Source organism: Schistocerca piceifrons, chromosome 2 (genome assembly GCF_021461385.2).
Source record: "Schistocerca piceifrons isolate TAMUIC-IGC-003096 chromosome 2, iqSchPice1.1, whole genome shotgun sequence".
In the NCBI taxonomy this organism is placed as follows: domain Eukaryota; kingdom Metazoa; phylum Arthropoda; class Insecta; order Orthoptera; family Acrididae; genus Schistocerca; species Schistocerca piceifrons.
This window is the reverse complement of record NC_060139.1, coordinates 726,735,819-726,762,089: the sequence shown is the minus strand read 5'-3', so window position 1 is coordinate 726,762,089 and position 26,271 is coordinate 726,735,819. Positions and strand designations below refer to the sequence as shown.

The 26,271-nt window shown below is 43.0% G+C and overlaps 1 protein-coding gene across 2 annotated transcripts in view; it reads right to left on the bottom strand.

The window, feature by feature from the left end:
- LOC124777261 (organic cation transporter protein-like) overlaps nucleotides 1-26,271 on the bottom strand; it is a 320,726-nt gene that overhangs the window by 279,864 nt on the left and 14,591 nt on the right. Inside the window, exon 1 of one of the 2 annotated variants that reach the window (XM_047252589.1) lies at nucleotides 12,223-12,315. The exons of the other annotated variant lie outside the window; for it this stretch is intronic. The gene's annotated coding sequence lies outside the window, so the exon portion shown is untranslated. Of the gene's footprint in view, nucleotides 1-12,222; nucleotides 12,316-26,271 lie in introns of those variants that run through there. 2 annotated transcript variants of the gene reach the window in all.

Genomic DNA, 26,271 nt, shown 5'->3' with positions numbered 1-26,271 from the left:
TTCTAATGATTTCAGCTGTTTCTCAACGTCAATGACGCTAATATCTACGTCACTCATCTTTTCAGTGATACGGGGGTGAAACTGTGGCCTAATACCTGGGCTTTCCTTGGAAGCTGAACATTTAAAGACGAAGTTAAGCATCTCTGCTTTTGCTTTGCTGTCCTCAACGTCCGTGACCACCTAGTCCGTGATGACTGGTCCCGTGGAAACTAGCAGTGCGTTCTCTCAGGAACCCTCCTTACTCACAGGATGACCTTGGTACGTCGAAGGGTTGGACAGTCTTAGGCCAGCAACGTCTCGACCATCTTGTGCACAGCGTGACGAGGAAGATACGGACGTATTACAATGATCGGATGGGAAAACACGGTACTGAATGTCATACAGCAGCAAATTTGAGTTCACAGAAGTGCAACGACGTGTTCTATAGAAAAAAGTGCCTTCATTTGGGGTATTGTTTTATAATCATTTTACTGTAATGCTACTCTTTCAGTTTTATATGACTTATTCATTCCCTGCTCCCCTGAAACCTAACCCCACACATGATCTACCAGGTGGTTATAATTAAAGTGAAGCGTAGCTACTCACGGAGGTCCAGTGTGGTTTGTAATTATCGTGTGTCAACGAAACTTCGTAGATACCGATATGCTAATGCGTTGATGCGGAATCAGTATATGATGGAAAGAAAATTAGTTCCAGCTGGGGCCACCAGGTGCAAATCTGATGTTGTACACTGTTTGTATGACGGTATGACATCCACGCTCTCATTCGACAAGCCATAACGTGAGTGAACAGAATGGTTTTCAAGAAGAGAGACCGTGTGCTGTTAGTGAAACTGTTTTATGTGAACGGCAGTAATTACTATGCTGCATTGAGAGAGTATCACCTACTGAAAGATCTGGGGAGAGGCCCGACGGACTAGTTTAAAGGAGATGATAATGAAATTCGACAACACATGTGAGTTTGGTGTGGCGCCTGGAAGAGGAAGGTGTCCTGTCCTGGTGAAGTTATTGATGAGATTGCTGTTGGTGCAACTAACAGTGCAGTATCTGCCCTAAGTAGTGTCAGTGCTCGTGCAGCGTCATGGGAATTGACCAGCCCATGGTCAACAGCACAGAAAGTTTTGCAGTCAATTTTACCCTTTTGTGTGTGTGAATTCCTAAGGGACCAAACTGCTGAGGTCATCGGTCCCTAGGCTTAACACACTACTTAGACTAACTTACGCTAAGAACAACATACACATCCACGCGCGGGGAAGGACTCGAATCTGGGGGAGGTGGGCAATCCATGACATGGTGCCCCGGACCGAGCGCCCACTCCGCGCAGCTGCACCGAGGTACCCGGCAAGATAAAGACGGTGCAACGACTGAAACCTCATGATCCGTAGCGACGTTCTGAACTTGCTCTTAATTTTCTGGCACCGATCGATGTTGATAATATGTGGCCGGGTAATATTCTACCGAATGACGAGGCACATTTTACACCATAGGTTGCAGTAAATAGACAGAACTCCCGAATTTCGGGTCCTGCTAAACCGCGTGTTGTGCACAAAGAGCTACGGCCCTCGTCGTATGTGACTGTGTAGTGTGGATTCACGTTCTCGATCTGTTCTTCTTTGAAGAGAATACACAGAGGGCCTGTCAGATGTGCCTTGACGTCTGCACGTTATCGAGACGTCCTTGTACTGCGTGTGATTCCTGCTTTGGAAGAGGGCAACTGTTTGGAACCCATCGTTTTCAAGCGATATCGGGGAACACGTCATGCCGCACGACCATTGAAAGATCTGATTAGTGCAACCTTCCACGAACATGTTATTTCCAAAGGCATGGCCTGCAAGATCACCTGGTCTCAATCCATGTGACTTTTAACTCTGGGGTTATCTAGAAGAAAGCCTTTACCAGGGATACGTCCGGTCTCCACCTGATCTAAAGGCCAGTATACAGACAGGATCATGTTGCTCAGATTCCACTCGGAACTGCGGCGAGCATCTGTTGATCACGTCGTTTTACGGATGCAGCCTCTCGTCGGCGTCTCCAGTGCACATACTGGAAAAACTGTGTAAGTGGCAGTTAATTAAATCAGCTTTACATCTTTCTCGCTTGTTTAAATTTTTCTGCTCTCGGCCCGTAAGAAGTCTGATACGTATCTAAACATCTTTCTTGCTGGTGGCGTGAACTGGAACTAATTATTTCAATGTATATGGGATGAGCATTAACGCATTTTCGTTACCATAAGATAATACAGCCCAGACTGGACCTCTGTGAGTAGCTACACAGTAATTATAAGTACGCGGTACATACGCAGGTGGTGGAATACCGTTTATGAGCAATTTATGTGACACAATGGGTGTCACTGATAATGGAAGAAGGCTCGTAGGCAGTAAGACGGTACATTAATTCACTTAAATGGAGCCACTACTCACTGTATCCTTTAGCTAACACTTGATCTAGCTATATGTATGTTTAAAAAAATGAGAAATTCATGCAGTAGTTGCTGTTTGATACGGGTGTATGGAACTAAAGCTGAAGCAAGCTGCCGGCTGAAGTGGCCGAGCGGTTCTAGGCGCTACAGTCTGGAACCGCGCGACCGCTACGATCGCAGGTTCGAATCCTGCCTCGGGCATGGATGTGTGTGATGTCCTTAGGTTACTTAGGTTTAAGTAGTTCCAAGTTCTAGGGGACTGATGACCTCAGCAGCTTAGTCCAATAGTGCTCAGAGCCATTTGAACCATTTTTTTTAAAAGCAAGCTAGGTTAATTAGAATGCAAATAAAAGGATTACGCCATAACAATTCACGTCGCTACACATTGGCCACGCTTCCTCACACATTGACCACTGTAACAGTAAATATCCGTGTGTTGTGTTTTAAACTAGTTCTCCACCCATATCATTTTCAAGACCTGGCTCCAAGCAAGTTACTCTTTTCACACTGTCAAGAAAACTGTTTGGAGGGAGTGAATTAGCATCGAATGAAGAGGATGTCTATACTGTAAACGAATATTTTGCTACTGTGTAAAAAAATTAATTTTCTCAATGAAGAAAAAACTGTATCTCACTTAAGCGAAAACATTTATTGTTTATAGAAAATTATGTTGTTTTCTATTTTCTTCTGTTGAAACGTCTCAGTCTCAACTCCAAAAGATCTATTAGAGGGTTGGTTGGGTTGGGTTGTTTGGGGAAGGAGACCAGACAGCGAGGTCATCGGTCTCATCAGATTAGGGAACGAAGTCGGCCGTGCCCTTTCAAAGGAACCATCCCTGCATTTGCCTGGAGCGATTTAGGGAAATCATGGAAAACGTAAATCAGGGTGGCCGGACGCGGGATTGAACCGTCGTCCTCCCGAATACGAGTCCAGTGTGCTAATCACTGCGCCACCTCGCTCGGTAGCTATTAGAATTGGTGATGATGTTTTCTGTACTTGTTGTTTCGCAACTACTATTACAGGCTTCTATGGGTAATAGGGGGGGGGGGGGGCAGTAGATGAAATTTGGATGAGGAACCTAAGTTGAGAAATGTACACTTTGCATATAAATTTAGTCTGAAGATCGGCTGAGATAAAATGGTACCGTCGCAACTCGGAGGATTGAGCGTGGTGCTTAAATCGCGCTTGGGTTTGTTGAGCGTGTGTATGGATGAATGCGCCCAATTTGTTCCTGGTGCAAGGAACAACCGGGTCGCCACGTAGAGGAATTCCTGTAGAGCACATTGGTCAGAACTCATTTTCTTCGTTGTGTGCTTACTGGGAGCTGGGAGATTTGAAAGTGATCCCTCTTACAACTTATTTTATGAGGGGTGTTCAATACATGATGAGACACCTTTTTTCTCGGCCATTTTCGGTTGAAAAAATGCCGAATTTGTTGTGGGACATCGTAAATATTCCTCCTTCAGCACCTACGGTTTCATGAAATTCTGGTAAGTGGCAGTGCTACACGTAGGCTTCAAAACGAGGTGAGTTCCAAGCAAAGCTGTCACTGAGTTTCTTTTGGTGAAAATCCAGAGCATCACAGATAGTCATAGGCGCTTGCAGCATGTCTACGGAGACCTGTGAGTGAACAAAATAGTGGAGAGTCGTTAGGCTAGACGGCTGTATCATCGCAGCAAGGTCACGCAGCCCTGTCCGTTTTAGCGCCTTCCGGCCGGTCCCACACACGTGGGACCTATTCGAGGTGACCGACGGATCACAAACACCTCGCTACGCAGCTGGATGTCTGTTGGCAGTGCAGGGCCACTTGTCCACCAGCAGCTCATGAAAGTTCACTGGACTGTTCTTCCTCATTCACCCTACTGTCCGGATCTCGCATCTTCAAAATTCCATCTGTCTGCCGCAGTGAAGGACGCATTCCGTGGGAGTACCTACTGCCTCACTCTGCTTCACTTATAACTTTTACTTGAAGTTACGCCTCTTATTGTCCATTTTTAATAAACTAGTTTTGGTCAGGATAGCGAAGACATTGGTGCAATCCTTGTAATGGCTAAATAAATGCCGTATGACTGGGGCCTCCCGTCGGGTAGACTGTTCGCCTGGTGCAAGTCTTTGGAGTTGACGCCACTTCGGCGACTTGCGTGTCGATGGGGATGAAATGATGATGATAAGGTCAACACAACACCCAGACCCTAGGGCGGAGAAAATCTCCTACCCAGCCGGGAATCGAAACCGGGCCGCTGACCACTTAGCTACCAGGGGCGGACATAGGAATGGCTAAATGATGGAAAAAACATTTGCGGGTGGCACAGTGATTCCAGAGGAGTCAGCAGCACCATCAGTTTGCGTCACAGCGCTTCTGTACGGCACGCCGCACATGTAAGGGTTGTGGTCAAGGACGAGGTGAAAGCTTACGTCCCAGCTGTTTCAGAGGATTGTTATGCGTCGCTATTCGCGGTGGTAGGGAGTAGAATGGTGGGGAGGGAGGGAGAGAGATGGGGAGGGGAGCGCAGCCGAGAAACAGCTGGTATAAAGTTGTGTAACTGTACACAACGTTACACGTGCGTATATATTGCTGAGAGCTGTTAAAATCAGCTACTGCACAGGTGGCTGTATCGCGCAAAAGTTGTTTACATTGGCAGCAGTGGGAGTTACATCATCTCCACAGAATGCAACGTTTCTGTCAATCAACTATGTGACACTTCGGACTTCTAAAATATATTCATCATACTCCGTTTTTTTTTCTGTGCGCTGACGGCAACCATCTTTTCAGAACAAATTATAGGAATTCGAGTCCATCTGTTGATGCAAACCAGAAAAGCTGCTTACACATCCGAATATATTTCACCAAATTTGTGGCGTCTTATTTCATTCTGGCCTGAATTAATAGTTGTTTAGGCTTTGTAGGACCTTCATTAACTGCTCAGATAACTTGACATAGCTTGCATTGTTACTGTCTTCACTCAGATGTTCCTGTCTTGTAGATGGAGGCGCAAAAAAAAAGAACCTATCTATGCTTTTTTTAGTAACAGTATTTACGAAGTTTAACCACTGAACTTCAAAACACAGTTAGTCGTTGATGAGACAGCAGTAGTGATTTCCTGTGACAAGGGTTCAAATGGCTCTGAGCACTATGGGACTTAACATCTGTGGTCATCAGTCCCCTAGAACTTAGAACTACTTAAACCTAACTAACCTAAGGACATCACACACATCCATGCCCGAGGCAGGATTCCAACCTGCGACCGTAGCAGTCGTGACAAGGGTTCCTCACATTTGCAGCTAACTAATGTAATAACTATATCTAATGGTAAGGGACTGATATAATGTTATGGATGCTTATAAATAATCCTTCACTAGCCACAATCGCAAAAATTATTTATAATCATTGATAATTGGTTTAGTTAAAACGGCTAGCTATCTTCAGATCTGAAATATTACAGACAGCTGCACATGACCGAGAGTGGTCTGTCACGAACTGACAAATGTTACGCAAAGTCAGTGCATACCAAGTATGACAAACATTGCCGTATGCAGTCGCCAGACCGGTAGTAGACATACTGTCATCAGTAAAACTCATTCTTGTGCTTAGGACGGTATTACACTATCAAATTTCTTTGTCAAAGATTTGATCAAAGATGTGATCCAATATTCCGTCCAATATATTTGACAAAGATCTTCGACGTAGCGCTACAAGGGGTATTACACTGTCATCAAATTTTTCGTCAAAGTTCAAGATGGCTGACAACAACTTGTTATTAACCGCAGCAGTTCTACGTACTCCAATTGCATTGTGTGCACATGCGGAAAGGAAGTTGGGGGAAAAAATGGAACCATACATACGAGGTTGACAGTCTTAAAAGTCCTGGGATTACAACTTGACAATAAATTCAGTTGGGAGGAGCACACCACAGAACTGCAGAAAGGCCTTAACAAATCTGTATTTGCAATTCGAGTGTTAGCAGACATAGGCAACATAAAAATGAAAAAGCTTGCATACTTTCATTCCATAATGTCATATGGGATATAATTTTGGGGTAAATCTTGAAGTCAAACAAAAGTTTTCAAGGTCCAAAAGCGTGTAATACGTATTATTTGTGGAGTAAATTCACGGACCTCCTGCAGAAACCTCTTCAAAGAACTTGGTATACTAACTACTGCCTCTCAGTATATTTATTCCTTAATGAAATTTGTCGCAAATAATATATCTCTTTTTCCAACAAACAGCTCAGTTCATACATACAATACCAGGAACAAAAATGATCTGCACAAGGACTTAAAAGCACTTACTTTAATTCAAAAAGGGGTCCACTACTCAGGAACACTCATCTTCAATAATGTGCCAGGAAACATAAAAAATTTAGTTAGAAATAAAGATCAGTTAAAAAGGAGCCTGAAAGACTTACTACTGGCCAACTCCTTCTACTGCATTGGCGAAATTTTTAATAGAAACAAATGATGTATTGTATTTATTCATACTATTAGTATTGTTATTTCAGCTTAAAAAAATCGACATGTTCCACATCCACGAGGATCTCCTCTTCACGGATCTATGGAACGAAAAACTAATCTAATCTGGGTGAAGCCGTGGGTTTTACGACGACACGATAAAAGCATTCAACAAAACTTGTTACGTGAGCTTACAGTGGAAGACGTCAAGTCGTACATCAATTACTTAAGAATGGATGAGCATATATTTCTGTATGTGCTCAATGAAGTGTATCCTCATATCACAAAGCACAATATTCACTTAAGAACTGCTACATCTTCAGAAGACAGGCTCACTATAATACTCCGATTCCTTGCTACAGGAGAGGGTTATGTTATGTTATGTTAGGTTAGGTCAGGTTAGGTCTCCAATCTTCTTAATCTAGTTTTGTATTCAGGGTGCCTCACGTTGTAAAGCGCCTCATCAGCTTCAGACATCTCTATTAATTTTGTAGTTGTCGGCACACACCAAATGTATTTACCGGCAATGGTTATAAAAACACTACAGACGACAGAACGCTGCAGCGATGCTAGCGCTCCATGTGGTAACATGTCACATTGCAGTGAACAGAAGACAAGCTGTTTCTTTGATCAAATATACAGCGGGGCCCTACATTTGATCAAATATTGGACGACATTTGACAAAGTCCCTATTACACTATCAAATATCTTTGACAAAGATATTGGACAAAGAAATTTGATAGTGTAATACCTGCCTTAACAGCGTTCGTAGGCCAACTTTTTGTACAAGTGCAGCTAGATGTAGGAATAGGTTGGGCTATGAACTCTCTTAAGCACAAGCATGTAATTTACTGATCACAGTATGTCTCCTACCGGCCTGGTGACTACACACAATAATGTTTGTTCTACTGACTGCGCAACTTTTTCTCATGACAGTTTGTGTCACATTACTCTACCTCATCTGCAATTTTTTATAAAATTTCAGATTTGACGATAGTTAGCTGTTTAAGCCGAAATAATTTTTTCAATTTTGGCTAATAAAGGGCTATTTATAAGACTCCATAACTTTTTAACAATCATAGCATGCGTATCTCCAATCTGACAATGTCAGGAAACAACAGAAATATATAGTAATATTCATGTATTACATTATAGAATCAGAATATCTGCTTCCACAGATGATCCGTATCCTTTTTCTCGATTACAATATCAGTTAACATTAGCCATAGTTGCCACATTGCTCAACTTGTGGAAGATGTAATAACAGTACAATACATTATTTTAAATGTTTGCTTGTGAGTTGCGAAGTCAGAACATTCACTCAATGCAGTTCCTATTCGAAATGATATGTAATCAGTCCTCAATAGGAGCCAACGATAATTTAGGAAAGTACGGAGTAAATCATTATTTAACGTGTTCGTTTTGTGATCTTAGCACGCGCTTAGCTAGAAGTCGTATTTGCACGAGAAACGCCAGTATAACAGTTACAATCACAGAGCCTCCGATACGTGGATACGAGGTATGTGAGAAAAGTAATGAGACTGACAACACTGTGGTCGATCTGGCAACGCTGTGTTGTTTTTGTGTAGACCGGTGTGTTCATCCCTTCCAGAAGCTTAATCCGAGTTTCAGCTCCATGCAGCCATCATGTGAGTTTTGATAGCGGCATCACTGACGTTGTGTTTTTATAGTATGATACGAAAATGGAACAACGGAATTTAGAGAAACGTTATGCAATCAAGTATATCGTTAAATTAGGGGAATCTGCTAGTGTGGCCTTTAAAAAGATGAAACAGACGTATGGAAACATTCCTTATCAAGAGCACGAGTTTCTCGCTCGCACAAATCATTTTTGGAATGCCGGAAACATGTTGAAGATGAACCTCGCTGAGCGAGACTTCAGCGTCAGAAACCGATGAAAACGACGAACGTGTGCCTGCTCTTGTGAGATCAGACCGACGGTTAATAATGAGGATGATGGGTGACCTTTAAACTTAAATACTTTTACCGTACATCAAATTTTGACCGAAGTTTTGCACATATGAAATGTTTGTACCAAAATGGCGCTGAAAAGCTAAGAACTGAGCAGAAGGACAATAGAAGGAACCTGTGCACTGATCTTCATGAGAGGGCTGCCAATGACAACGAATGGTTCAGCCGTGTGATTACAGCTAATGAATTCTGGATTTTTTTTGTACGATCTTGAGACAAAGCGGCAAAGTGGGGAGTGGCACACTAAGACATCTCCTCGTTCGAAAAAAACTAGAATGAGCAAATCAAAGATCAAAACACTGCTGATCTGGTTTTTTTGACAGTAGCGGTATCGTGCGTAATGAATTTGTTTCTTCAGGAAAAACTGTCAACCAAATATTTTACAAAGATGTTCTTGAAAGACTTTAAAAAATGGTGAATCGTGTGAGACCTGATATCCCAGACAAGTGGATGCTGCATCATAACAACGTCCTATGTCACACGGCCACTTCCATCAGCGAATTTTTTACTTCAAAAGGTATTCCTGTTGTTTCACAGTCCCCCTATTCACCTGACCTGAGTCCCTGTGACATTTTTCTTTTTCCAAAATTGAAAAACGTCTTAAAAGGTCGTCATTTTGGGGCTTTGGAGAACATTCAAAAGAATGTGACCGACATGTTGAAGGCCTACCAACTGAAGACTTCCAGCGCTGCTACCGAGGCTGGTATAACGACTCCGTCGGTGTGTATCTGCCGAAGCGAACTACTCTGAAGGATACAATATTGTTTTTTGACAAAATAAAAATATTGGCAGATAAAACATTAGTCTCATTACTACGCTCACACGCCTCCTACACGTTGCATCGAGCGAAGTGATGCAACAGTAAGGCAGTGGACTCGCATTCGGGAGTACGTAACCTCAAATTCTTATCAGGCCAGCCATATTTAGGTTTTCGCTAAATTTGTTACGGTCGGGATGGCTCCTTTGAAGGGGACATTCTTCCCCAGTCCGAGCTTGTGTTCTTCAACAGTGACCAAGTCATCACCTGGATGTTAGACTCTAATACTGCTTCTTTTTGACACGCCTCGCTCATGTTTCTTCAGTTGTCTGTGAGCTGCGATTCGCTCTCGTGAACGCGGAAGCGGATGCGTGGTAGAACGATTGTTCTCCAATGTCGCAGGAGACCGCTTCAACAGTCAAAACAAACAAACAAAAAAAAAAAAGACAATGAAACCGCTCACACCACTAGAAAATCAGTTTTATGACCATGAACGGCGTAATTCCCGATTCCGTCTTGAAGGGAATTTTGGAAGCGAATTTGTATTACATCTCAGTCACGTGCAATAGAACCAGAAAAGTTTATTAATTCACTAATGTAGCTCCTTATAGGACGAAAGCGACGCAAACTGTCGATAAGAGCTGTGGATAGGCGTTTCACCAGAAATAAACCTTCTCAGTAAGTTGCAAATGCAGTAACTTTTCAAACTGAAACGTGGACCATACACTCGTAATGTACAGACGACAATAAAGGCTTCTGAAGCGGAAGATTAGATGGTTAGATCTGCTAACTAATGGTGGGGTAGGGTCTACGAAATGGCATAAAAGAGAAAGTAGCTGTGTGACACTGCATAACTACAAGAAGGGATACGTTGAAAAGACGCATCTGGTGGCATCCACGAATAGTTAATTTAGTAGTACAGGAGAGTGGAGGGTAAAAAAGTGTAGAGGTAGTTGAGGCTTGAATATAGTGAATGTTTCAAATGGATGGAGATTGCAATTGTTATCAAAACATTTGCTCGCGATCGACTAACGTGGTCGGATGTATCAAACAAGTCTTTAAATGGCAAACTATAACAATGAGACAACAGCTTTTCCAAATTAAGACACAAATAGGACTATTTCGAAAGTGTATTTAATGAGATGGTTCGAACTGTGCAATCTAAAAAACAATTTAGCGCTGTCATTAATAAAGTGCAGCGTCGGTAACAAGACAATACAGACGAAGGTTGCATCTTTAGTTATGTATAATGAGACGTAACAAAACTTTCCAATTTTTCTTTTTAATCTGATATTCTTAATGCAGATACTACATTCTTAAAGCATATTCACTTTTGAGCCCTGTACAAATCGCCTTAAACAAAATCATTATTTGAATCATCTCACGTAATACGTTTTCTTACATTTGTGTTTTCACCAGAATTACGTAGCCTTTCGATTGCACTTAACTTTTAGCAGGGTCTGACGCATAGTTGCACCTCGAATACTTCCTTATCAATCATTACGTCATGAAAGAAACACTCGCATTACGTGTATACACTCGTGTTCAGAAAAAAGACAGAACACCTTGAACGACTAGAGATAGGACGTTAATACTCATAGGACATGCACATTGATATGTTCTGCAGAAATTATTAGCATTTGAACCATGTCGGCCCGCGGGTGCAAGGTCAACATCGACATCGCGGCGCAACACCGCCTACCAGTAAACCGAAGGTTTGCTACAAACCGAAGGTAATGGTTCAGTGTGACTTGAGCAGACGTGCAGGATGCCTCGCAGACGTAAGCGCGAACTGTCAAATCAGTGAGTTTTCAGAGGGCACATTACAAGCATGAGAGATGTAATACATCCATCCAGAAAACTGCTGCTCGTGTGGGACCCTCCCGCCGGGAAGATCGACACCTCATCAGAATGGCATGACAGGACAGATCTGCGTCCTCCTCGGCTGTGGCGCAACAGTGGAACACATCGTGTACTATCAGGGGTGACAATCCTTCGCCGTTTATTATGGCATGGGTTACGTGCGGGTCGTCCGCTTCTGGACCTACCATTGACGAATATGACGATACATGCTAAACGGCAGTGGTGTAGGAAATGACATCACTGAGGACAGGAATGGCATCAGATAATGTTTGCTTCAAAATGATGGCCATCATTTCTGCGGAACACACTAATGTACATGTCCTGTGAATGTGAACGTCCTATTTCTAGTCGTTGAAGGTGTTCAGTTTTTCTGACGGTGATTGTATAATAAAACATCCGTGCTTTCAATGAGACCTGCAATTTGCTAAGCATTATGCCAGACATACGCCGTACAACTTGAATAGCCTGTATCAAACGATCACCAAAGGAATATATTCTTGATCCTGGCATCGTTTATGGATAACACATTAATAGTGCAGAAAATACGCAAAAATCTGACGAATATGTGAGTTTTGTGCGAACAGAAGCTGCACACCTACGACCTAACGGTATGATGGAGCGTTTTAGACGTGTAACTTTGCGTTCAGTCTGCACGTAGTGGAAGAAGCGTGAATGGTGACATAGAAGATAATCCACAGTACATGCTATCTTCTTGCGGATTAAAAGTGAAGTATTACGCATACCTTTACATCCGTAACGCACAAGGGTGCTTCAGGTCGCAGGCTTAGCTGGCAGTTTGTTCCGACGCTCCTCTCGAACTGAGACGTCGCAACAGACTACAGTACTTGATTCGCGGCCAGAGACTTTCTCCGCAGGTGGGGGGAAACCCCTCTGCCACCACTGTCTTTCTGTTGCGGTAGGTGCGGGTAAAGCGAACTGCGGTCAGCATTTTACTGTCGTCCACGTAACGACTTGCGCCAGCGAAGAGTATCCCACGCTCCGCCACGCGTTCCCAGCTATCCGGCAGGTCCTTTCTGTAGCGAGCAAGGTCTCGGCCACAATGCTGCCAACACCGGCGCAATGAACGCGTCGAGCACAGGTACACGTGGGACACTGGCGTCGCGGAAGCGAAATACGCGCGGTGCTTCATTAATGTGCGAACACGGCACCACACCAGAAGTGAGAGGGAGTGTGCCGCGGCGCTGGAGGCAACGAGGCGGTGTGACCTGTGAAATCTTACACCGCAGGCGCAGCGGCAAATCCTCGAGCAGCAGACGAACTGCATAAGTCGCCGCTAGTGTTCGCGACAAGTACCGTGCGAACCGTAAACGCAAACGGAACCAGGCAAAGCAGTGGTTACGATACTAGGCACTCATTCGGGGGAGTAGGGCTTAAACCCCACCCAGTCTTGCTGCTGTAAATTTCTATTTTATTTTATTTTTTTACAGTGAGAACAAGGCATTGCCGAATCCTTCCCTGCATTTGTCAAATTCGAACTTCCATTCGGTGTATAGTAACCCCAATGAAACTGTAAACTTCCGTACCATAAAGCCGGGTTCATATATACAACAAAAGCAGTTGCAATGCAGTTCGCTGCATAAGTGAACTCCCAGTTTTTAGTGGCGCAAATTACGAGACGCAACTTTTGTCATGCCATAAAAAGTTCAACTTAGTTGTACCTTGCTGCACCACTTTCGTTCCACCACTGCTCCCTGGTGGCATTATTTCGAAATACGAGCATACTGTCGCAGTTATCGTTGAGTAATAGCTGCTGTACTCTATTCGATTTCAATGCGTTTTCATTTTATTACCGAGAAAAGTGAAAACAGGGGTCGGCAGGTACACTTTCGTAGCTCTGGAACTACAGGAAAAGCTAGCAATGTTTGATTTTCTGCAGCAGTGTGTGTATGTATGTGTGTGTGTGTGTGTGTGTGTGTGTGTGTGTGTGCGTGTGTGTGTGTGTGTGTGTGTGTGTGTGTCAGGGGGGAGGGGGGCGAGAGGTGGGTGCGAGGGGGGGGGGGGGAGGGAAGGGCACTATTAGAAAACCAATGACGTGTTCCACAATGTTACAAGATTTAACAGCGCAATTCGGAGAATGCTCAGGAAGCAAAGACAGTTGCACTCGCGGTACAAGAAAGATCGGGAGAATGAGGACAGGCAAAAGTTAGTAGAGATTCGTGCTGCTGTAAAAAGAGCGATGGGCGAAGCATACAATCACTACTAGCGCCATATCTTAGCAAACGATCTTGCTGAAAACCCAAGGAATTCTGGTCTTACGTAAAATCGGTAAGCGGGTCGAAGGCTTCCATTCAGTCACTCACTGATCAGTCTGGCCTGGCAACGGAAGACAGCAAAACGAAAGCTGAAATTTTAAATTTAGAATTTGAGATATCTTTCACGCAGGAGTATCGTACAAATATAGCGCCGTTTGAGTTTCGTACAGATTCTCGTATGGAGGACATAGTGATAGACATCCCTGGGGTTGTGAAGCAGCTGAATGGGTTGAAAATAAATAAATCGCCAGGTCCTGATGGGATTCCCATTCGGTTTTACAGAGAGTACTCTACTGCACTGGCTCCTTACTTAGCTTGCTTTTATCGCGAATCTCTTGCCCAACGTAAAGTCCCGAGCGACTGGAAAAAAGCGCAGGTGACGCCTGTATATAAGAAGGGCAGATGGACGAATCCTCAAAATTACAGACCAATATCCTTAACATCGGTTTCTTGCAGGATTCCCAGTTCGAATATAATAAATTTCCTTGAGACAGAGAAGTTGCTGTCCATGCATCAGCACGGCTTTAGAAAGCATCGCTCCTGCGAAACGCAACTCGCCCTCTTTTCACATCATATCTTGCGAATCATGGATGAAGGATATCAGACGGTTGCTTCATTCCTTGACTTCCGGAAAGCGTTTGACTCGGTGCCCCACTGCAGACTCCTAAGGTACGAACGTATGGGTTTGGTTCCCAAGTATGTGAGTGGCTCGAAGACTTCTTAAGTAATAGAACCCAGTACGTTGTCCTCGATGGTGACTGTTCATCAGAGGTGAGGGTATCATTTGGAGTGCCCCAGGGAAGTGTGGTAGGTCGGCTGTTGTTTTCTATCTAAATAAATTATCTTTTGGAAAGGGTGGATAACAATGTGCAGCTGTTTGCTGATGACGCTGTGGTGTACGGGAAGGTGTCGTCGTTGACTGACTGTAGGAGGATACAAGATGACTTGGACAGGATTTGTGACTGGTGTAAAGAATGAATAGGAAAAAGAATCACGTAATGTTTGAATACTCCATTAGTAGGGTAGCACTTGACACAGTCACGTCGATTAAATATTGGGGCGTAACATTGCAGAGCGATATGAAGTGGGACAATCATGTAATGGCAATTGTGGGGATGGCGGGTAGTCGTCTTCGGTTCATTGGTAGAATTTTGGGATGAGGTGGTTCATCTGTAAAGGAGCACGCTTATAAAACACTAATACGACCTATTCTTGAGTACTGCTCAGGCGTTTGGGATCCCTATCAGGTCGGATTGAGGGAGGACATGAAGCAATTCAGAGGCGGGCTGCTAGATTTGTTACTGGTAGGTTTGATCATTACGCGAGTGTTACGGAAATGCTTCAGGAACTCGGGTGGGAGTCTCCGGAGGAAAGGAGGCGTTATTTTCGTGAATAGCTACTGAGGAAATTTAGAGAACCAGCATTTGAGGCTGACTGCAGTACAGTTTTACTGCCGCCAACTTACATCTCTCGGAAAGACCACAAAGATAAGATAAGAGAGATTAGGGCTCGTACAGAGGCATATAGGCAGTCATTTTCCCCTCGTTCTGTTTAGGAGTGGAACAGGGAGAGAAGATGCTAGTTGTGGTACGAGGCACCCTCCGCCACGCACCGTATGGTGGATTGCGGAGTATGTATGTAGATGTAGATGTAGATTATTGGATGAATAAATAAATAAACTTCATCTATGTAACCAAAAAAATGAGCCGTATAAATTTCGTGATTTATGTGACCATTGTATAAATTGTGGATTATATGCAGGTAATAGCTCCCGAGTGTGTTGTGGCAGCTGTAAACTAAAAATAAGTTATTCTAAATGCTTATATCAACGAATACAATAAGATTCTATAATCTTGGAAGAGGGGCATATTTACACGTGCCATTTACAGGCCAAATGTTTGTAGGTTTGCCATTGCAGACAGCATTTTCGCCTCCGAATGTTATTTCTTTTGTAAAGGTGTTTGTGGCCTCCGTTCTAGCTTGGTGCGAAATCTATTTTCAGATCCAAAATTTGGGTTTCGTCTTCCTTTTACTTAACTCTTCTGACAGCTCTAATGCCATAATCTGTGCTACAACATTCATTCCCGCCCATATTATTTCAACTGACACCGTACTAAAAGCTCTGCAACTACGTAGAATTTCTGGCGACCTGTGTGAACGGTAGCTAATGCCACTACAGAATGCTGTAAGCTGTGGCGCCACATTAGTTGCTTGTATGAACCCGGCTTAAAACGGGCGTACTTCTGAAAAGTCAGATGGCGTTGCTCTGATTTCGCATTTTCCACGACTTTCAGATGCATTTTCACTGATTTCGAGTCAACGATCTTACTGGATAAAGAATGCGTTACCCTGAGTTCTTTGTGACTAATTTCTAATCTCATTTTATCCAGATTTTTTAAAAAGTGTTCATATCATACGTACAGTCAGGAGCATTATATACAAGGGACATACTGAAAGCAAGGTACGTTAGTCAAAACTGACCTACACAATGTACGAATTAAAAGCAAGAAATGTTTTCTCTTCTCATTATCACTGATTTTTGCTTTATATAGGTGAAGGTTTGTGTCACGTTTTTCTTTTTCTTCCAGCTATTACCCATTCCACAATTCAACAGCTTCAAACAATGCATGAGTCTTAATTTACACTGTAGTTGTTTTTGTAGTCTTCAGTTCAAAGATTGTTTTGATGATGCTTTCCATGCTAGCCTATTCTACATGTACGTCTACACTATGTGATCAAAAGTACCCGGGCACGGCCAAAAACATACTTTTTCTTATTAGGTGCATCGTGCTGCCACCTGCTGCGAGGTACTCCATATCAGCGACCTCAATAGTCATTAGACATCGTGAAAGAGCAGAATGGGGCGCTCCACTAAGCTCATGGACTTTGAACGTGGTCAAGTGGTTGGGTGTCACTTGTGTTATACGTCTGTACCCGATATTTTCACACTCTTAAACATCGCTAGGTCTACTGTTTCAAATGTTATAGTGAAGTGGAAACGTGAAGGGACACGTGTACCACAAAAGCGTACAGGGCGACCTCGTCTGTTGACTGACAGAGACCGCCGACAGTTGAAGAGGGTCGTAATGTGTAATAGGCAGACGTCTATCCAGACCATCACACAGGAATTCCAACCTGCATCAGGGTCCAATGCAAGTATGATGACGGTTAGGCGGGAGGTGAGAAAACTTGGATTTCGTGGTCAAGCGGCTGCTCATGAGCCACATATCACGCCGGTAAATGCCAAACGACGTCTTGCTTGGTGTAAGGAGCGTAAACATTGGACGACTGAACAGTGGAAAAACGTTATGTGGAGTGACAAATCACGGTACACATTGTGAGGATCCGATGACAAGGTGTGGGTAATGGCGATTGCTCGGTGAACGTTATCTACTAGGGTGTGTAGTGCCAACAGTAAAATTCGGAGGTGGTAGTGTTATGGTGTGGTCGTGTTTTTCATGGAGGAGGCTTGCACACCTAGTTGTTTTGCGTGGCACTAGCACAGCATAGGCCTACACTGATGTTTTAAGCACCTTCTTGCTTTCCACTGTTGAAGAGCAATTCGGGGATGGCGATTGCATCTTTCAACATGATCGAGCACCTGTTCATAATGCGGCCTGTGGTGGAGTGGTTACACGACAATAATATCCGTGTAATTTAATGGCCTGCACAGAGTCCTGACCTGAATCCTATACAACATCTTTGGGATGTTTTGGAACGCCGGCTTCGTGCCAGACGTCACCGACCGACATCGATACCTCTCCTCAGTACAGCACTTGGTGAAGAATGAGCTGCCATTGCCCAAGAAACCTTCCAGCACTTGACTGAATGTATGCCTGCGAGAGTGAAAGCCATCATCAAGGCTAAGGGTGGGCCAACATCTTACTGAATTCGAGCATTCCCGATGGAGGGTGCAACGAACTTGTAAGCCATTTTCAGCCAGGTGTCCAGATACTTTTGATCACATAGTGTACGTCTACATCTATCCTCCGCATGTTACTTAGCGGTGTGTGGCGGAGGGCACTTTGTGACCCACTGTCACCTTCCCCCTTTCCTGTTCCAACTGCGAATAGTTCGCAGGAAGGAAGACTGTCGGTAAGGCTCCGGGTGTGCTCGAATCTCTCTAATGTTATCTTAATGGTCTTTGCCGCGAGATATACGCAGGAGGAAGCAATATTTTTGTTGACTCTTTTAGAAAAGTACGCTCTCGGAACTTAAACAATAATCGGCACCGTTATGCAGAACACCTCTCTTGCAACGACTGCCATTGGGGTTGACTCATCATCTCTATGTCGCTTTCGTGCTATTAAATGAACCTATAACGATACACGCTACTCATATTTGGATCTTCTCTACAGGGCAATTAAAAAAAGAATAACTTCAATTGTTTACTACAGACAAACCGTAAAGGATAGAAACACTTTGCGCACGTCACTGGAGAGTGGAAGGTTCAAAGTATTCACAGAGCTGCGCAGTTGTTTGCTTGTAGGAACATGACGACTACAACGTAAGATAATTTTTTTTGTTGGAATTTGCGCAAAATGAATTCACTGTTCATGTGCAACTTCCAGTCCGCCATTGATTCAGCAAGAAGCCGTCTCTGCACAGACAGATTTACGACTAGCATACAAAATTCATGGAAGCTGGTTGCATATGCAAACGGAAAAGCATTGGTCGGCTATGCCTGTCTGGTGAAAATGTCGAGCGTGTCCGAGATGCACTCACATGGACACCTCGGAAGTCTACAAGATGGCAGGCCAGGAAATTCAACTTCCTCAGACGACGGTGTGGCGTGTTCTGAAATGGCGTCTGCATATGAAGCCTTACAAGTTGCGGTTACTGCAGCAATTGCGTTCCGTCAACCATAACAGAAGATACGAATTTTGCATTTCATTTCTCCAGTAGATGGCTGAGGACATTTTTCCCACCAACTCGTCTTTTCGGACGAGTCAACGTTTCATCTATTGGGTAAAGTAAACCGTCGTAATATAAGAATTTGGGGGTTACAAAATCCTGGCATCATCGTCGAACGTGAAAGACACTCACCGAAAACGAAATTTTTTTTTTTTTTTTTTGCCGTTTCTGTTCACCGAGTTTATGATTTTTTTTTCTTCGTGGAGGAAACTGTAACACGAATGTCTTACCTGGACATGCTGCAAAACTGGTTGCTTCCTGAACTTCACGAAGATTCCAGTGACTTCACTATTATACAAGAAGGCGCGCCACCTCACGTTCACCTTGAGGTGCGGCGTTATCTTAACAACACTATTCCACACCACTGGTTTGGAAGAGATGGAAAACAAGTACTTGTTGATTGTTTTAGGCCGTCCCGGTCACCAGACCTCGCACATTGTGATTTTCTTCTGTTATTGTTGTTGTTGTGGTCTTCAGTCCTGAGACTGGTTTGATTCAGCTCTCCATGCTACTCTATCCTCTGCAAGCTTCTTTATCTCCCAGTACCTACTGCAACCTACATCCTTCTGAATCTGCTTAGTGTATTCATCTCTTGGTGTCCCTCTACGATTCTTACCCTCCACGCTGCCCTATAATACTAAATTGGTGATCCCTTGATGCCTCAGAACATGTCCTACCAACCGATCCCTTCTTCTAGACAAGTTGTGCCACAAACTCCTTTTCTACCCAATTCTATTCAATACCTCCTCATTAGTTATGTGACCTACCCATCTAATCATCAGCATTCTTCTGTAGCACCACATTTCGAAAGCTTCTATTCTCTTCTTGTCCAAACTATTTATCGTCCATGTTTCACTTCCATACATGGCTACACTCCATACAAATACTTTCAGAAACGGCTTCCTGACACTTCAATCTATACTCGATGTTAACAAATTTCTCTTCTTCAGAAACGCTTTCCTTGCCATTGCCAGTCTACATTTTATATCCTCTCTACTTCGACCATCATCAGTTCTTTTGCTTCCCAAATAGCAAAACTCCTATACTACTTTAAGTGTCTCGTTTCATAATCTAATTCCCTCAGCATCACCCGACTTAATTCGACTACATTCCATTATCCTCGTTTTCTTTCGTTGATTTTCATCTTATATCCTCCTTTCAAGACACTGTCCATTCCGTTCGGCTTCTCTTCCAAGTCCTTTGCTGTCTCTGACAGAATTACAATGTCATCGGCGAACCTCAAAGTTTTTATTTCTTCTCCATGGGTCTTAATATCCATTCCGAATTTTTCTTTCGTTTCCGTTACTGCTTGCTCAATATACAGATTGAATCCTGTCTCACTCCCTTCCCAACCACTGCCTCCCTTTCATGCCCCTCGACTCTTATAATTGCCTTCTGGTTTCTGTACAAATTGTAAATAGCCTTTCAAAAATGGTTCAAATGGCTCTGAGCACTATGGGACTCAACTTCTGAGGTCATTAGTCCCCTAGAACTTAGAACTACTTATACCTAACCAACCTAAGGACATCACACACATCCATGCCCGAGGCAGGATTCGAACCTGCGACTGTAGCGGTCTCACGGTTCCAAACTGCAGCGCCCAGAACCACGCGGCCACTTCGGCCAGCAAATAGCCTTTCGATTTGACCCCTGCCACCTTCAGAATTTGAAAGAGAGTATTCCAGCCAACATTGTCAAACGCTTTCTCTTAGTCTGCAAATGCTAGATACGTACGTTTGCCTTTCCTTAATCTATTTTCTAAAATAAGTTGTAGGGTCAGTATTACCTCACGTGTTCCAACATTTCTGCGGAATCCAAACTGATCTTCCCCGAGGTCGGCTTCTACCAGTTTTTCCATTCGTCTGTAAAGAATTCGCGTTAGAATTTTGCAGCTCTGATTTATTAAACTGATAGTTCGGTAATTTTCACATCTGTGAACACCTGCTTTCTTTGGGATTGGAATTATTATATTTTTCTTGGAGTCTGAGGGTATTTCGCCTGTCTCATACATCTTGCTCACCAGATGGTAGAGTTTTGTCAGGACTGGCTGTCAGTAGTTCTGATGGAATGTTGTCTACTCCCGGGGCCATGTTTCGACTCAGGTCTTTCAGTGCTCTGTCAGACTCTTCACGCAATATCATATCTCCCATTTCATCTTCATATACATCGTCTTCCATTTCCATAATATTGTCCTCAAGTACATCGCCCTTGTATAGACCCTCCATATACTCCTTCCACCTCTCTGCTTGCCCTTCTTTGCTTAGAGCTGGGTTTCCATTTGAGCTCTTGATATTCATACAAGTGGTTCTCTTTTCTCCAAAGGTCTCTTTAATTTTCCTGTAGGCAGTATCTATCTTACCCCTAGTGACATAAGCCTCTACATCCTTACATTTGTCCTCTAGCCATCCCTGCTTAGCCATTTTGCACTTCCTGTCGATGTCATTTTTGTGACGTTTGTATTACTTTTTGCCTGCTTCATTTACTGCATTTTTATGTTTTCTCCTTTCATCAATTAAATTCAATATTTCTTCTGTTACCCAAAGGTTTCTACTAGCCCTCGTCTTTTTACCTACTTGATCCTCTGGTGCCTTCTCTACTTCATTCCTCAAAGCTAGCCATTCTTCTTCTATTGTATTTCTTTCCTCCATTCCTGTCAATTGTTCCCTTATGCTCTCCCTGAAACTCTGTACAACCTCTGGTTCTTTCAGTTTATCCAGGTCCCATCTCTTTAAATTCACACCTTTTTGTAGTTTCTTCAGTTTTAATCTATAGTTCATAACCAATAGATTGTGGTCAGAGTCCATATCTGCACCTGGAAATGTCTTACAATTTAAAACCTGGTTCCTAAATCTCTGTCTTACCATTATATAATCTATCTGATACCTTTTAGTATCTCCAGGGCTCTTCCATGTAAACAACCTTCTTTCATGAGTCTTAAACCAAGTGTTAGCTATGATTAAGTTATGCCCTGTGCAAAATTCTACCAGATGGCTTCCTCTATCATTTTTCTCCCCCAATCCATATTCACCCACTATGTTTCCTTCTCTCCCTTTTCCTACTATCGAATTCCAGTCATCCATGACTATTAAGTTTTCGTCTCCCTTCACTACCTGAATAATTTCTTTTTATCTCATCATACATTTCATCAATTTCTCGTTGTATGCAGAGCTAGTCAGCATATATACAGTAGTAGCCGTGGGCTTCGTGTCTATCTTGGCCACAATAATGCGTTCACTATGCTGTTTGTAGTAGCTGTCTCGCACTCCTATTTTTTTTATTCATTATTAAACCTACTCCTGCATTACCCCTATTTGATTTTATATCTATAACCCTGTATTCACCTGACCAAAAGTTGGGGTATATAAAAAACAGAGTCTTCAAGATCTGAGAAATCGAAGTGTTGAAGCTGTTGCTTTAACAAACAGGGATCTGTTGATTCGTGTGTGGATTGAAACTGACTACCGTAAGGTCCTCATGTTGAGAGCATGGTCTAGTGTCTGCTCTAACATATAACTCTGAATCCTTCTGTATCCAGTGACATGCACATTGTGTTTATATCTTTCACATTTTGTCTGTAACAAACAACTGAAATCTGTTCTTTCCAGTTGAATCCATCCTGTCTGACACGGGTTCTATTCTGACGAGCAGTATTCAAGTATTGGTCGAACGAGGGATTTGTAAGCTACCTCCTTTATTAGTGAACTACGTTTCCTGAGGATTCGCCCAGTGGTTCTGAGTCTATCATCCGCCTTTCCTGTGGTTAGTTTTCTCGGACTATGAAGGAAGACTAATAGTTGGAACTCAAGAATAGAAACACTCACTTCGCTCACGATAAATCCACCCAAATTAGTAAGCCCTTATCTTACCTCTCGTACGTTTCTGCAGCTCTCAAACTGTCAGCGTTCAGGATTCTGTCCACTCTCACCTCTACTTAACTTTTCACCTAATGAAATTCGTATCCCTTTGTGATCCTCTTGGATACTTACTATAACGAGAAAAAAACAGAGTAACAAGAACGATGAACTTCCTAATGAACACGCACGCGCGCACACGCACACACACACACACACACACACACACACACACAGACGTATTGGCGCACGGAAATGCACAAACCCCCTTTCCCCCCCGTACGCACAGCGTATAGCAATTTATAAGGATACTGTGAAATAACGCCGTTATTGGTCTGCAGAGCAGATAGCTTTTATAAAGTGATGATTGGTTGGTTTAAAAGAGGGGAAAGAGACCAAACTGCTAAACTGCTAGGTCATCGGTCCCATGAAGCGATGAACCACAGTGCAAGTTGATCATTGATTCCAAAGTGGAAATATACAGAATATATGTAATATGTACAGCCAGCACTGATATGGACATGTGTGAAAATTTTGGCTGCTTGGTGAACAGTATTTTTCTGAACTGTGACAATGATATTATGATTGTCCCTGACATTTACTTTTGGTTCGCGGATCATTTTGATGAACTTTGGTGCAATACATTGTTCTCTTTCTGTCTCGCCCATTTGAATCTGTTTTTTTTTCTGTGTCAATATTATAATACTCCTGTCGATTAGATAGCACTGTAAGACGCTTTGAAGAAAACCAGACGAATCTGATGACCTGCCTTGATCAAAGACAATTTGAATCTTAATATTTGTTCGATGAATTTGAGCATCTGCTGGCTTCATGTGAATTTGGGATAGTAAAAATTCATTGTGCTTAATAAAGCTTGAAGACAGTACATCATACAGTTAGTTAGAGGGAAAACTGCCAGACGATTAGCGAAAGGTGGTTTTAAATGGTTCAAATGGCTCTGAGCACTATGGGACTTAACATCTGAGGTCATCAGTCCCCTAGACTTAGAACTACTTAAACCGAAGTAATCTAGGGACATCACACACATCCATGCCCGAGGCAGGATTCGAATCTGCGACCGTTGCAGCAGCGCGGTTCCGGACTGAAGCGCCCAGAACCGCCCGGCCACAGCGGCCGGCGAAGGTGGTTTTACACGCAACAGGCTTCTTTAGAATCTTGAGGTAGTATGTCTGGAGCCTTTTGACCATACAATGCAGATTCATAGTATGAACTCTAAATTCTTAACGGCAACAGATCTCGACGTTAATCTAGACTGCAGCCGTTCATCAGAACCAAATGTAATGTGCGTGAGTCGATAATGTTCTCATTGTGTGTCAGCCTTACGTGATGGGCAGCACTTCTAGACTTTTTTGCTGACGTGCTGCTGATTATTGAAGAGTATTGTAGAGGTTAGAATAACCCGATTAAATTTGACATTTACATTTGGGGAATGGTGAATCAGGTTCCTCATAATGTACTGCACATACTCCATATATTCTGTGAATTTGTATTGCGGAATCAAATACATCGGAGTAGAGTCTTCAGAACTGTTCAAGGGTGTAGTATTCTCAGTAAAGCGACGCAAAGAAAGAGATCGAAGGAGTTGTGTTGCTTGGGCTTTTGAACTCTTTATGTAACATTTGCGTTTCACTCTTGCTCCGCCTGTAACAATTTTTTGTCATTTTATTGATACATTTTGTGATATATTGAAAGGTGGCTACACTGAGCCACAGCGCCAGTGAGTTTTGTTTCGCCGCCTCCACTGGCAGTGATTATTGAGAAGTAGCGGAGGGCAGTGCTTGTTGAGAACTCGTAGTAAGTAGTGCTTGCTGAGATGTCGTAGTGAAGAGTGCCTGTCGAGATGTGGCAGTAGGGAGTTCTTGTTGAAATGTGGTAGTAGCGAGTCGGTGTGGAGATATTGTAATGATTAGAGTGCTTTTCATCAATATAAATGAAGGTAACAAACTACTTTTCTTTTTTTTCTCATTATTTCAGTGCCTTAAATAATGCGTCATTACAGGTTCAGTCAACAAAGCATCTGGCTCGTGTTCTTGTATTAGAGTGTAATTCTGGTTTCCTTACGCAATTATAGTATTTATATTTTTTTTAATTACTTCAGTATAAATGGTATTTAAAATTTCTTGTCTTATTGAAGTAGAACCGTGCCAGATGCGTACGTTGAATCACACTTCGACACACAGAACAGTTATACTTGTGCTTTGTTGGTTTCGTAGGTTTTATAGTTGCTGGGGACTTAATTAATTAATTGTGTTAACGAAAATTTTCATTTCATTCTTTGTTGTTGTTCTATGCAGTCAGATTGCGTACAAATACTAGTCAGGGCCAACCGTTTACGAGACTACGTAATCGGACATACAGCTGCTAAACTAAAAACTTAAAAATTATTTTCATTTTATTTTAATTAAGCCCCCATGCAATATATACACTCAACGCGAGACAGCGGTAACCTGATTTCTCACACCAAGAACCCCTATGCGTGACATCTGGCAGTGAAGCGAAATAATATGCTGGGGGGGGGGGGGGGGGATATGTGAAGGGGGAGGTGGGCTGTTTGCGGCATTGTACCGTGAGAACGTCAGTGAGGTAGGTTCTCTTACGCAGTCCTGCCAAAACACCTTTAGCAGTAAAGGCCTCTTTCTGACTTTTTCCAGAAAATAACCAAAAGACTATCTTTCGTTTCAGTGATGTTTTATCCTTAGTCGAACTATAGCACTGTTATTCTGAAATGAGACAGACTCTATAATATCATCAGAATTATTTCTACGGTATTACCGAGCGAGCTGGCGTAGTTGCGCTGGTTCAAATCCCCGTCCGACGACCCAGCTTTACGTTTCCTGTGGCTTCTCCAAATAGCTTGAGACAAATGCTTTTTAAGAGAAGTCGGTGGAATTCATTCACAATGCTTCCCGAGTGCGAGATAGTACTTCGCCTCTGACGACCTCGTCGTCGACGGGACGCTAAGTCTTTTACCTTCAATCTTTCTTAGGTGTCAAGATACAATCTCGCAGCATGCTTTCGTTTTAGGGAACACCGACAAATTCGGCAAAAGCGTCTGCGGGTGTCACAAAACACATCTGTGATTACCCCGCACGAGAGGTAACTGACCTCATGATGCCACATAAGTCACAGGTGGGTGCATCTGTCTTAATGCTCCATATGCACAGTGAAGATTTTATTTTGTGAGATATTTCAGAGACAGGGGATGTCACGATTCGTATCGACGCGTTGTCAGTTTTTACTTGATGTCAGATACTTCCAGTCAAGGCGCTACTGATTCTTAACAAGCATCTTGGAAGAGTTCGTGAAACAGGTAAGCATATTCAGTTTACGAAGCCTGGGACCGTACGTGACACAAGGTCGGATGTCGCTGTGTGGTTAGCACGACCCTGCAGCGTGTACTCGTATTGTTTATCGTCTGAGCCACAGGCGCTGTTTCATACTGCTGCAAAAGAGTAAGTGCGCCATAAACAACCAGGTGTGGCTACTGGGTTCGTTATGACCACTACGCAAGAGCACGACGAACAAAGAGAGTTACGTCTTAATTATTTAAGTCGAACTACACACTTATTGGAAAATTATTTGACGTAGTTTGCAAAAGTGAGAGATACAACGAATGGATGTCATACTCTTAACGTTGCTTGAAGAAAGGAATGAGTTTAATTTTGTGTGCTCATTGCGATCATTAAAGCCAGGTTATGAGCTCAGACGAGGACGGTTGCGTAGTTGAAGCAAT